At 47.8% G+C, this 9,365-nt stretch overlaps 1 pseudogene; it reads left to right on the forward strand.

The window, feature by feature from the left end:
* The first annotated feature begins 6,313 nt into the window (after positions 1-6,313).
* LOC115320411 lies at positions 6,314-7,747 on the forward strand (annotated as a pseudogene).
* The last annotated feature ends 1,618 nt before the right edge of the window (positions 7,748-9,365 follow it).

Here is a 9,365-nt window from a genome sequence, read left to right on the forward strand (position 1 = left end):
TACTTTTTTTTTCGGAACGGATACCGGATAGGGGTATAACGTGGCTGGATGCGAGGCTACACGCAAGAGCTGTATATACTGGCAGTAACTTCGGTGCAGAGATAGCAGCTCAACTTACTGCGCTCTTGAGAGAAACAGCCAGGAGCTCGCTTTTCTTCAGAGCGAAGCGAACGGCTGGAGAACTGGAGAGTGCTGCTCCATGTCCAGATCCCATGATCCTAAGCGTAGGCAGGTACTCGCAGTTGGGTGTCAGAGTGATCTGCAACAACACGCAGTCATCGTAAACCCTCGGAGCCTTTTGCTGTCGATACGCAAAACTCGAAAGTTCAGAAGGCATCCCCTGAGGTTTAGTCAATGAGGAAATGAAGGTTAACAAGAACACATACACGACACGCCACACGATTACTAACACCACAATAAAGAAGTCGCCAACAAAATATTAATCTAGCAATGCAGATGACCGGTTTTTATGACTCTTTAGCGTACTGCTAGGCCAACCCTGCGCTATCGACAAAGAGCGAGTTTGGCATGACGTCGTAGACGCGCTAGGCTTTATCGGCTACCAAATTTGATTACGGATTTTGTAAAAAAAAATAGCTTGTATAAAACAAATGGTGAAAGCAGTGGCATAGCGGCGGTTAGGCGCCCACTTAACACGTAGCTGGCTCAGCATCAAATGCTGAAACCGACGGAAGTAGTATTTCTCCGAGCATTTGGCAATATCGACGATCGACGTCCTACGCATGTGTCACATAAGGCGAGCAAATAAACAGATCTTGGTTACTCAAAGCAAGGAAACAGTAAAGTCGAATGGACAAAAAAAACAGTCAGCAGGTACCTCCGGTCCTTCAGCAGCCCACTCACGGCGATGTGGAGGCACGGAAACCTGCTCAGCACATACGAAAGAGTTTCAGTTAGTAATACCCCTTATATACACGTCCTTTGGCAAAACGTGACAAGCACAACACATTGAATCGACGAAACCACTGCGATAACGATGAACAACGCTCTAGAAACGATGGAGGTTGCGACTGGTTCCATAAAGAGACCAGAACCGCCGTGAACGATAATCCAAGCGCACACTCACTTTCCTCCCGTAGCCACGCTGATCTGACTGCCGTCCTCTTGCAGGATGTCTGTCAAGCTGCAATCCCTGGGATCCCCGCAAGAACACCCCTGTGACCACACCCGGCGCATCGTTGCGCCGTCCGAAACACCGTTCTTCGCGTTGCCGGCACCTTCTGGAGACCCGTTGTAATGATCAATGTCCGTACTTGTGAAAGGAGACCCTCCACTCGATGGCCAGCTGTGTCCCAGGTCTTCGTCACCGTCACGGAGTAGCTCTTCGATGAACGTAAGCCCTGAGAACTCGTCACAGGGCGATTCCTTTTCTGCCACGGCTACTCAGGTACTCGAAGACCCTTCGGAAATAGAGTCTGCCTGATGGAACTGCTGAAGTCACTGTGACTATTGGGCTGGCGGCAGTCGGGTTTTATATGGGCCAAGGTTCCCCCTAGAGCACAGGACCGATGAGCCCCCGTTTGGATGCAGAAAGCCTTCGGCTGCATTCTGCTTACACATTTCAACCAATCACGGTGGCTGTAGTATTCTTTTGTGTTCAAACACTAAATAAACGTTCTACCAAGGTGATTCACCAGTTCAAGGTACCTTGCTATCTCGAAAACTGTATCTTCAAAAAAAAAAAAAAAAACAAAAAAAAAAGAAATCAAGATAACATAGTTGTGCTGCACCCTCCTTCTCCTGGAAAACTCTGACCTTGAGAAGTGAACTGTCACCTCAAAGCAACCGACGTGGAAATCGTTAGGAGAGAAATGGAGGTAAAAATGGATGGGGAAAGGAGGGACAATTAGCTTGGCTACCACTGAAATTCAACGGTTCCGGTTTTTTTGTTTTTTTTTGAATTGTGGGGAATTTTTCTTGCGTGTATTTTTCTACAGATTCGGTGTTTTTTTGTTTTTTTTTGTAAAGTGGTTAAACTTAAAAAAAAATTCACACACAAAGCACCTAATTTGTGGGGGTAATTAAACCTAAAAAATGGCCCCCAATTTGAGAAAAATTATATAAACTGCGAAAGCACGGAACTCTAGCTACGACGTAGCAGTGTTCTGCTTCTGAATGAACTTGTGTTTGAGTTACCTGAAGTTGTTAGGTTTCGATAGGTTTCTACTGTGGCGTAACGGTCAATACAAACACATGAAACAAATTAGGTGGGAGCACAGAGGTCACACAAAGAAAAGAACAGAACTTTCACGCACAAACAAAAACGAAGCAAAATTTTTACAATATTTATTGATCTATTACTACACCAGACATTGAGGATCATAGAACACGTTTGTCAGCTTCAGATAATATCGGTGTGCTTCATTCTTGAAGTTTGTAACATGCTGTCTTTAAAGGGCAACGAATTAAGCTATATTATTTTGCGTTGCGAGGGAGAATGATGAAAAGCAGAAAGGACGAAGAAGAATTGACGCCCAAGGCATGTCGAAGCACGACTTCAAACAGCAGTTTTAAATTGGCGTAACACGCTACCTAAAATCGGATGTGCGTCTGCTCGTTGCCTCGTTCGCGGACCTTCTGAAATATCACCATGCGAAATTCAGCAGCGATAAGTTTCCACCCCAGTTTGATCGCGCGCCCAAGCTACTGAGCGCCGCTTGACGAATTTTCGACCTCCTCCAAAACACAAAGAGAGCAAACACAAGAAAATAAAACGCCTAAGAAAAGGGATAAACATAAGCTTAAAAAGGAACGTATCGTTTCGAACATTTCGAAACTTTCTCATTTCCATTATGAGCGATGGGGGGTACCGCTAGATAAAGCTCCTTTTATGCAGCCTAATGAGCCCTTGGTACACTCACAGGGTAAACCAGGAAAACCAGACACTTTGTAATTGCCACATTCACGCTTTGCGAAATATTCCAGACGACAGGCCCGTGTTTGCTTGAGGCGTAGCGGACAATATTTACACATCAAAAATTAAAAACTTCTAGACTGAAAGAACAGTAACATTCTTGTGCCACAGTTTGCTCTTGGTGCTGAACGTTGGCGAGGTCAACATTCAGCGCCGCAGGTAGGGTGAGCACAAGAGTTTTTTTCAGAAACGGCCAAGAATCCTCGAAATATCCTTGTCCTTATTTGCTCCACCTTTAGAATTGTTTCAAGCTTATACTCACATGAGCTATTTAATCTGATGATTTGGAACCTAACTTTCATGACCGTTTATTGAAAAAAAGTTGAGCCCGTATCTTTTGTTTTATTTGATTACCTTAAGGGCCTCTTGAGGAAGGCATTACATAAGTTGGTGTCAAATTCGGTTTTCTATCAATTAAAAAACACAAGAAAAAAATTAAAAATTAAGATAGGGTTTATGACTGTCGCGCACAAAGCGACTCACCAACTCACCAATACTGATACTTTTAAGCAAAAACTAATTGATGGCGCCTTGGCAAAATAAAGTAAATATTGGGCGCAAAACAGACCATTTATTTTTTGCTAACATTAGATGCCGTTCAGTGACACAGTGCATTCAATTCTTTTTGATCCTTAACGATGTTTCATGCGTCACGGCTGAATTCTCCGATTTTGTCACCATAGCCACATATACTTGCTTGCTAAGAACACTAGTACAGATGTGCCTTCTCCAAGCTGTGAAGATGTTGAGAGTGAGGACTTCAACATATCCGAGGAAGTGTGTGATAATTCCTGTGCTCCACGGAAGTCAAATTAAAATACTTCAATTCTTTGTCTATGAAGACGCAGAGTGAAAAGTAACAAGCTTATTCCACAACTTATATGAATAGTGGAATTGCACGCAAGTGTGTAGACAGAATAAGGTCGGTCTGCTTCTGAGGAAGGCGCGACACTGATCCACGCTGTATTCGTCGTGGCACCCATTTTTAATTGAACGTATATTCCCAGCGGGCAGTACAGAAAAGGTCCTCCGCTCACTGGGGAAAAAATGTCCACAAGGCCGGGACTCATCATGATGAAACAAACTACACCGACTATCGGACGTTTTGTCTCCCATACAGGAGACGTCATCGTTAAGGACAGCAGTCAGGAACTTCGGCAAGAGAACGCCGTTGGAGTTACAAATTGATGAATCACTCCGGATGCATTATGAGCACTGATCTCTATTGTAGTAGGCTGGATCGCGGACCGCAACCTCGGCAGCAGGGGCGAAGTGTGACCACCGGCGGGCATTGCTTGACACCACCAAATCTATGCCACTCTATGGGAGAAACAGGAAAAAAGGAAAAATGACATTTCCACCATTTGTAAGCTGCTGTCGGCACTGAAACTTTTTGACTGCTTTTCGATAAGCCCGTCAAATAGCTTGCGTACAAATATTAAAACTTAGAGAACCCCCGCAGTTCTTACAAATAAGTATTTTCTGGTCGAGAGTGACGCCGCTGGGTAAAATACGTAGTGCAGCTCAATGAGGCGAGAGCTAGTTAGAGTTACCGCGCAGTCTGTGGCGGTTTCGTTGACATGGGTGTAGCGGACGAGAAGTTCGAAGGCATTGCTACGCGGAATTCTCTCACTCCCGGAAACCCGCTGTCGAGATGGAACTTTTTGTCACTTATAAACTTCTGGGCTTCCCCGAGGGCGGTCTTATTGACGGCAAGTTTCTTTGTTTACTCTACTACGAGAGCAATCTTGCCATGCTCAGCTGTGGATGTTCCGGTATGTTTGATTTTTTAACCGGCGTTCGAATCTTTGACAAATACCGACTCGATCTCCGAACACACGACTTAAAATTGCAGCACACAATAACATACTCGCCTACGAGCACAGCGTACACGCATCAATATTCTTACTTTTGTGGGTTTTCCCCATAGACCTGCGTGTATTGTCTGGCGTCAAGCAATGGCCGCCGGTGGCGACACCAACGGGCTCCCGACCCGCGATGCACTCTACTACAGTAGAGGTGAGTAATTATGACTGCAAGTACCTTTGCGGACCCCACCTTTCTTCGCGCGCCAAGGTCTGCGCATTTTCCAACAAAAAACTGTGACCCCTGTCTAAAGATGGTCACCCTGCTCCGGTCATTGCCCTTGTAGCCAAGTCCCGCTGGTGTTTGTTTCATACGGGTTCAAACAGTTCAACTTATACACAACACCAAACTGGGACTCTGGTGGGGTTTTGTCTTTTGGATTGCATACGGGGTCACGTAGTTAAAGATGAGGTTTGAAAGCTGTTTGGATATTTAAAGGGGCGAGGGCCCTGCAAATTGACTCAGGAACGTCTTTATACGGAATTGTTACTGCTCCTTTTCGTATGACGATGTTTATAATGACGCCTCCCTTGTCCCATTTTTGATTAAACGTTTGAGATAATCCCGCTTCACGAGCGAGTCGACAGTAACTGCATCCTCAGACGCGCGTAGTTCTAAAGTAGACGAAATGTCTTCGAACGGATGTAGCAGGGTTTTTACGACAGCTCTTCCGTGCGCAACCCTATGGCGTCCCTAGGCTCAGCGGCACCCAATGGCATCACTAGGGTAAGCGACACCCAAAACAGTCCCAACCGCAGATGTGGACGAAATCAACCCAGGCAAAGTTTGAGGCATAATAATTCGATTTTCCTTCGGGGGTTAGTCGATTGTTCGCACTTGATGCAAATTAGACATATATAAAAATTAAAAATATAGCATTATCTGCTGAATGTTTTCACAGATAATGTTTTATGAGCCAGAAAGGAAAAAGCACTAAATGCCATAAAAATAATATACAAGTTCATATATCAAGTAATATGCATATAATATTTGACCTAATCAGCACGAAAAAAAACAAAAACGCTGTTCCACAACACGCGAATCTTGTTTCAATCTCCGACGAGAGCAGTCGACTCTCCGCGAACTCCTGAGAACGCGACCCTTAAGCGTGTTTCACATGCAGCGATTCTGGCCCTAAAGCGGCGCGATTTCTGCCGTCGCGGCGCTCGTGCCGCAGAATTGCTGGTGCTGGCCAGAGCGCCGCGACGGCAGAAATCGCGCCGCTCTAGGGCCAAAACCGCTGCATGTGAACTAGGCTTCATATAAACATCGAGCCGGCGCTCGCGCGGCAGGCCCACCACCTAGCCTGGCGCGAGGCACGCCCTCCCCCCGAGAAAGGAAGAAGTAGTTTCCGTGGCGACCAGATTCCCCTGTGCGACTTTGATTGTTGATTGAAGATTGTGGATAAGTGCCCGTAGTGACCTGAAACATCGTCGGCATCGGCCGCCACGAAATATTGTCGGCATCCACCGAGTGAGTTTTCACTGGCTCTGCGACCCATCTCCGCAAAACATGGACGCCGATACGTCGGACCAGCAACTCACGCTGCCTTCTACGGAGGACGAGCCCCCGTGGACCCGAGTAGGCCCGTCAGCCAAAGAACAAACAGCAATCACCATCATCACCCGTCTCCACCCCCAGCTGGATCTGCGACAGATAGACACGCAAGACCTCGTATTGCAAATTCTCACCGCCGCTAGACTCACGCGCTTGGAACGCGGCGACACCTACATAAAAGTAAGACGCCAACAAAACCTAATAGCGATTGACACCTACCGGGCCGGAGCCGCAGAGAAGCTGCTCGCAGTCGCCGAGATCGACTTCAAAAACTCCAGGCTACATCTGAACTGGTATCGAGCCGTACCCTCGTCACATGCTCGCGGAGTCATCCATGGGATACCGCCATCCGACGCGGACGGCCAGTTGCGTCAGACCGTTGAGCTTGAGCAGGGAAAGTTACTCGCGGTACAAAGACTCGGATCCTCGAATACGATACTACTCACTGTCGACTCCCCCGCGCTCCCCCGATGCGCATTCGTCAATCGAGTGACCTACAGAATCTACCTCGACAAGCCGAAGGCCTTTCAGAGTACTCATTGTGTCCTGCTCGGGCATCGTATCGACGACTGCCCTAGCAAAGCCCTCTACACACCCTGTGCAACCTGTGGCCAACATTTCCCTCCCGACTCGGACCCCGCTCGAATGGATCACTCCTGCACGCCCACCTGCGCCAACTGCCAAGGATCCCACAATTCGACCGACCCCTTATGCCCTGCCCGCAGAGAAGCCGACCATCGCCGGCAAGAAGCCACTAACGCTCGCCAAAAGTCACACCTCAACCCTGGCCAGTCATCGATGAAGCATTCAAAACCAAGTCTCCTACCCCTGCACACACCACCCAACTGTGGATCCTCCGTCTGGACCAGCAACAAATTTACCCCGCTTGAAGACATCGAGTATGAGCAGCACTTCCCGGCCCTGCCTCCCAGGCCGCACCCAGCTGCCGCAACAACAGCGACATGGGCACGCTTGCCCACCTCCTCCCCGACCGCCGCGCCCGGCTCCACGACACACGATGGGTGAGACGCATTCGCCAGATTCCCGGGGTGCTCCTCGTAGCCCGCCGTCCGGACAACCCCCTCTCTTGCCCACGTCCTATTCTCAGGTTCCCCCCAACAGTTCCCCACTGTCACCGCCCTCCGAAACCCCCTCGCCAGGATTAGCTTCCCCGTCCTACATTAAAAGCCTCGAGGACAGGATTGTCTAGCGAATTGAGCAAACCGTCCTTTCTCAAATTGAACACAAAATTTCCAATCACATCGACAAACTTTTTTCAAGATTCTCCAACTTCGCTCCCCCAACTACGTCCCCGACTGACGGACAGGCCGCCTTAAACCAAATTTTAGCAGAACTAGCCGCTATCCAAGATCGGCTTCACAAACTTGAACAAATATCAACCCCTGCCATCAGAAAGCGGCTAGGCGATACCCCACAGGATACCCACTTGCCCCCTAATAAGGTAACTGTGCTCCCTTCTACCTCCATTTCTGATTCCGTCCCATCCCAGAACGAATAGTCCCATTCCCTCCTCTGCCCCGCCGACACCCCCAGCACTTTATATGCACGTGTGGCAGTGAAACTGCAGGAGCATCCGGCAAAAACGAGGCACACTTTTGCAGGCAGTTCATCAAGCCACCACCCCCCACACATTATCGCGCTACAGGAATTCCTCAGCATAATTAATTTACCACGCTATGTAACTTACTCTCAACCTAGCATACCGCGGAAACATAAAACAAAACTCAGCCTTGACAGCATACCTTCATATTCTCTTATTTTAGTACATAAATCCACTGCAGCCATTCAGTTAGATACGGAGCCATTAAATAATGTTAGACATGAACATGTGGCTATTCAATGCCGGCCACACAAGCAGAAACAGGATGTTATTATTATTTCGGCGTACTGGACACCCAAATATTTTACTCCTCAGATGGCCCCCCTCCTGAATTTCCTATCACTGCACCCCAGCAGTCTTATACTACTTTTAGGAGATTTTAACTGCAGTCACAAAGACTGGGGCTTCGCTATTACAACTCCACGAGCGCAAGTCGTGGCTGAATTTGCACAAACACATTCATTTACATTATTAAACGATTTAACACAACCCACGAGGGAGGGTAATAGCATATGTCGTGATACTAACCCAGATTTGACCTGGTATCGCGGCTCGCTGCCCTCCACATGGACTAACACCTACCAAAATTATGGTAGTGACCATTACCTAATAAGCATTACACTAAAATTAGGCAAGGGAATCACACCCAACCCCAATTACAGAAAGCTCCCCTACTGGGACGCCTTCTGAGCCTAGCTGGACAAGATAGAGCCCAGCACTGATCTTACCACGTAGGGAAGGGACCTCCTGGTTACTCAGTCTAAGACTACGAAACGCATCGCTGTCACAGAAGAAACCCCCCATGTGGACAACCACCTGGTTGGCCTCTGGGACAAAAGGCATAAACTAATTACTAAATGGAAAAAACAGCATAAGTTAAACAAATCCCTTCACAATATCATCACTAAACTTACGGCAGAGGCTCATGATTACGCACAACAGTTAAGGTACGTTCATACTCCAACGTAACGTCGACGGGCGCGGCGTAGCGCAGCGCGCGCAGATACTGATTGGTCGCAGATATCGAGTTCCTGGTTGCCGGCCAATGAAAGGCGCGCGCTCTGCGCTTCGCTGCGTTCACTGCGCTCAACGTCGGAGTATAAACAACCCTTTAGCAGCAACTAATTGGCTTAACTTGTGTGAGAAGCTAAGCAGCCAATTGCATACTCCTAATCCCTGGGCCATCTTAAGATCCATGCTGGGCCAGGGCCGAGCCACCCATACTCTCACTAAACTGCAACTGCACACTGCCAAAACATCTGCAGGGTTGGGAAAAGCTTTTCTTCAACATTACTTTCCTTCTAGCTCTGCCCCTCCTACCCCCTTCTCTGCCCCCTCTTGGCCTACATCGTCCGATGCTGATTCTCCTTTCACTCTTTCTGAGCT

This window comes from Ixodes scapularis, unplaced genomic scaffold (assembly GCF_016920785.2).
Source record: "Ixodes scapularis isolate PalLabHiFi unplaced genomic scaffold, ASM1692078v2 PGA_scaffold7__128_contigs__length_106722199, whole genome shotgun sequence".
Classification (NCBI taxonomy): Eukaryota; Metazoa; Arthropoda; class Arachnida; order Ixodida; family Ixodidae; genus Ixodes; species Ixodes scapularis.